The sequence below is a fragment of the Corapipo altera genome, unplaced genomic scaffold, assembly GCF_003945725.1.
Source record: "Corapipo altera isolate COAL_440 unplaced genomic scaffold, ASM394572v1 169, whole genome shotgun sequence".
NCBI lineage: Eukaryota > Metazoa > Chordata > Aves > Passeriformes > Pipridae > Corapipo > Corapipo altera.
Window position 1 is genome coordinate 1,350,332 of NW_020884946.1, and position 4,887 is coordinate 1,355,218.

Here is a 4,887-nt window from a genome sequence, read left to right on the forward strand (position 1 = left end):
TGGAGAGCACATCCATGCTGGAGAGCACATCCATGCTGGAGAGCCCAAGGCAGCAGAGGAGACACTTTCCACATGGAGACAGACTCAGAGAGAAGGGTTTGGCCCCTCTGCCCTCCAAACCATCTCCACCCCCCCCAGTCCTGGAAGGATTTGCAACCCTGCCTTCTCCCACTGGTCTTGAGCATCCTCCCTCCAGCCCCACACATTGCTCTGGGGAGGTGTAAGAGACCACCTCTGACCCTTCTCACTCCAAAATGCTGCTCTGGGGAGCACTCCTGCATGCTTGGCATCAAACCCATTGCTGTTCCCTCCTTGGGTATTTAGGACTGGACCCACAGAAAGGTTGAAGTTCACCCAGGATGGAAGTGCTGGGTGAGACAAAAGGTCTGTGTGGGTACAAACCCAACCTCTGTGGGTGCAGAAGAACTCAGTCCCAAAGGAGAACTGTGGCAGCAGCATTCCTGACAGTGCCATAAATCGCTGCCCCACACTCTGGTGTGCACAAATTCCCCATCTACCCCTACCCCAGAGCCAGGAGCTGCTCTTGCTCCACTCCCCAGCCACCACAATATCCCATGTGCAGGTTTGCACAAGCAAGATGCACTGAATCCCCACACCCTTATGCTACCAGGAAACACACAGTCTCTGTTCCTTTGCCCTCTCATTTGCAAGTTCTGGCTGGAAAATTAAGCCATGTTAACCCCCAGCCTTATCCATCTGCCATGGCTGCTCCAGCTCATTCCACCATTTCTTCCTAATTGCCTCATGGTGCCTGGACCCGTTCATCTCAGCCCTCGTGAGGGTTGTGGCTGCGAATACCTCTGGCCCTTTTAGATTCCTGCAAGGCTGCAAGGATGGTTCCTACCCAAGAGAGGAAAGGGGAGCAGCTCCCAGAGCTGCATCTGGCAAATGCGACCTTTGGGTGGCTTAATGAGGGTTATTAAGAAATGAGATTCCGGAGCTCATCAGCTGGGAAGAGGGAAGGGGAAATGTTCCAGCAATGGAGTTGAGGGGGAAGTGAGATGCTACTGGGTGAGGTGAGGCTCTCAAAGATATCAGTCAAGGGCTACAGGCTCAGGTACCAGCTGAACCTGTGCCAAAAACTCCGTCCTGTGGCTGCTGAGCCCAATGCTGGATCCACACTGCTGCCCCCGGGACACCAACGCTCCTGAAACCCGGATGACAGAGTAAACCCTGCTTTGCAGAGCCCATGCAGAGGAAGAGGAGGAGTTGGCTCATCTGGGTGCTCTCCTCCCCATGAGGAGGGATGGAAGAGACAGAGGCATGAGGATGCATCTCCAGGAGAGAGTGGGAGCATTGGCTGCACACAGGACCCCTCTCTGGGTACCAGCAGGATCATCCCAGGACCACCCCTTTTTCCCAGCCAGGCAAGGGGCACGGAGACCCCAACCTGTTCATCCAAAAGAAGCCACCAGCATCCCATCCCCACATCTTTTGCCACACGGTTTGGAGCCCCTTCCCCCAACCCTGAGGTTGAAATTCAGTCCATGCCTTCCTCCAAGCTCCGGGAAGGTTTCCAAGCGGCTCAGTGTCACGCTGGGAGCCAGCTCTGATGTGCAGCTGCCTCTCCCCGAGATGCTGCTCACTGCCCAGCTCCTCCAGGATAAGGAGAACAGCCTCCACCCCCAAAACAAATGCAGTTGCATCCAATGCCTGCTGCCCTCTCCACCCTCTAATAACCCATGGGGACAGGGCTGTTCCCCTTGGGATGTCACCACCTCCCTGCAACACCCAGTAACATCACACGTGGGCCAAAAAGGGGCAACACGAATTTAGCATCAGCTTGTAGTATTGAAACCTTCCCAGGGAAAGACTGGGAGAAGATTACATGTTGAGGAAGATCAGAGGTTGCCCAGAGAAGCTGTGGCTGCCCCATCCCTGGAAGTGTTCCAGGCCAAGTTGGATGGGGCTTGGAGTAACCTGGGATAGTGGAAGGTGTCCCTGCCCATGGCAGGGGGGATTGGACTAACTGGCCTTTAAAGGTGCCTTCCAACCAAACTGTTTTATAATTCTATGATTATTCAGGGAAATCTTGTGGCAGTTTCAGGCAGGGACAGCTGGACAGAGCAGGATGCCCACCCCTAGTGACACACACCCCAGCACTGCCTCCACACACCCAGCTGAAAAATCATCAGGGTTTCCCCTCTAAAGGTAAAATAAGCCACAAATATTCCTTAATCAAACAGCAACATTAACCAAAAACACTATTGGCATGGGATAATGCCACCCCTGACTCCCCATAAACGAGGGGAGGAGCAAGGTATTTATTTCCAAAGGCAGAAGAAATGAATCCTCCAACACTTCCATCACTGTGACATAATTTACATTATACCCTGGAACCAGTGGAGATGTAATCATGTCACTTGATGGATGGCTGTGCATGAGGGTGCAAATTGCATTATTGACCCGCTGAGCCCAGGCTGCTTCACTTGCCTTGGCCAAGGAGGGATGTGAATGGGGGTGTTTTATCCACCCAAGAACATTTTGAAGGTGTAGAGGCTCTTTCAAGACTGTCTCTTTTTGCCCTGCCGGCCAAGCCCCATCTATACTAACCCCCTGTTAAAACTTGCCACTGAAAGGACATGTGGCAGGCACGGAAATTGCAAATGAGGCCGTTGCCACCTGCTCCTGCACAATGCAAATCGTATTAATTCAGGACAAGGGGGCACCTCCATCCCAGCCGGCTGCTTCCCGCCTGCCGGCAGAGCCCGACGGCCGAGCCAGAGCCACGCTGGTGCTCCCACCAGGACACCACGGCCGGGGGAAGAGCGCTGCGCCCAGGAACATTGGGTCCTCCTGGGAGCATCCCGCAGGTGGGTCCTGCCGTGGGATGTAACGTGACTCCTCTCCTCGCCTGGATGAAAAAACTCATCAGCGAAAAAAAAAAACAAAACAAAAAAAAACCCCACCAACTAACCGACGAATCGAACCAAACCAACAACAACAACAACAACAAAAACCAAACAAAAAAACCCCAAAACCAAAACCAAAAAAAAAAAAAAAAAAAAAAAAAAACAAAAACGAAAAAAAAAAAAAACCACAAAAATAAAATAAAAATAAATAAATAAATAAATAAATAAATAAATAAATAAAACCCAAACCAAACAAAAGAAAGTTATTTCGTTTTCTTATGTAACAAATTTATATAATAAATTTATATTTCTCTTATTGATCTCATTGCTTTTCCAGGCATTAAGTAGCGCAGTCAGCACCCGGCTGTCCTCCACCAAGCCCTACAATCAGGCAAAATATCAGGATCTACTTCAAACCCCTCGTCTGTGGCTCCCGCGCCGTCGAGGAAACGTGGCCGGGGGGGGTTGGGTGTTTCCCGGGAATGAAAAAGTCCCACACATTCCACAGAGATCGCCTCCGAGCAGGGCTCAGCCTCTCCCCTTGCAAACCATCCATCCCTCGGCGCGTGGGGCCGCTGCCCAAATTTTTCGGGGCGGCCAAAATCCGTCACCCACTTCCCTCATCCGCCTCCTCCGAGAGGAGAAGGAGCCGCGTCCCGGGATTGCGCCGGTCACGTGCGGGGGCAGAAAAATGCAAAGCACAGTAATTATCTGTTGCAGAGCCCTGTTAATGATTAAGTTTGGGAGACGCCAACAATCAAGCCTATTGAAAAGACTACAAGGGTTTCAAAGTGTTTCCTCCGAACCATGTGACGGCAAATTGTTCCGAGTAGACGGCTCTTAATTCAAATGCTCGTTGTCATGGGGACGGGATAACACCCCTCCTATTCAGGGATGCCACACAAGAAGCCTACTATTTGCCACAATAGGCTTTTTAGTTCGAGCTACACTTCATAAATAGTCCCCCCCTCAAAAAAAAAAATAATCTAGAGATTAATATCGGCACAGCAGAGCCAAAAGGCCAGAGGGTACTGGGGCTGGAGGAAGAGCTGCAAGCACATGGATGGATGGATGGATAGATGGGTGGATGGGTGGATGCAGGAAGATCACTGTGGCTCGTGCTCCCATGGTGTTGGTGAGGCTCCTCCACGTGTGGATGGGTGGGAGTTTCTCTTTAATCCCAAACCTCTGGCAAGGTCACATCTTCCTGGAGCTAAAAAGCAGCCTGGATGCTGCCAAGGCATTGGCAGACACTGACTCCTGTAGGCCTTGAGCCATTGCTGGCACTGGCCAGGAAACCCAGTTGTCATTGAGGACCCTGGATTTGGAGCAACTTTCCAGGAGGGTGTTGGTACCAGCACAGCCCATTCCACACATGAAAGTGGGATTGGTCCTGCTGATAAAACATCTGCTCTCACCAGTGTCCTGCATGGGAGCAGGGGCCTGAAGGTGGGAGAAGGCACCTCCACGTTGCAGGAGGACAAGGAAGAGAAGGAAGGAGAGGAGGAGGAAGACTGGATGTCCCTGGCATCAGTCACCTTGATGTACAAAAGCAGACCTCCGCTCTAGACATTGCTCCAGCCCCTCTGGGCACACCACACAGCAGTAGGACCAAGCCCCACACTCCCAACACAATCCCCTGGCCCCACAAAACTGCCACAGACTCATCAGCTCCTGCCCATCCCAAGCAGAGCCCCAGGAGGCCTCAGTAGCATCTGCAGGACCCCTCTGAAAACAAGGTGGGGAGGACAAAGTGGGAGGCACCAGCTTGTGTCTTGAATTCTGGGGCTAAGCTGAAGGAGAGAGGCCATCACTGGGGGTAGAAATATTATATTCATGTGGAGCTGGGGTCACACCAAAGAAGTTCCCGAGAAAATCAAAGGAAAACAAAAGCCTCTCACAGTACCCTGAGCGAGAAGGCACTGGACATCACTGGAGTTGAGTGGGGCTCAAGTTTCCATCAAGCCACCTTGTAGCCCCAGTCCCGCCACAGAGACCACCACACCCCTCCTGT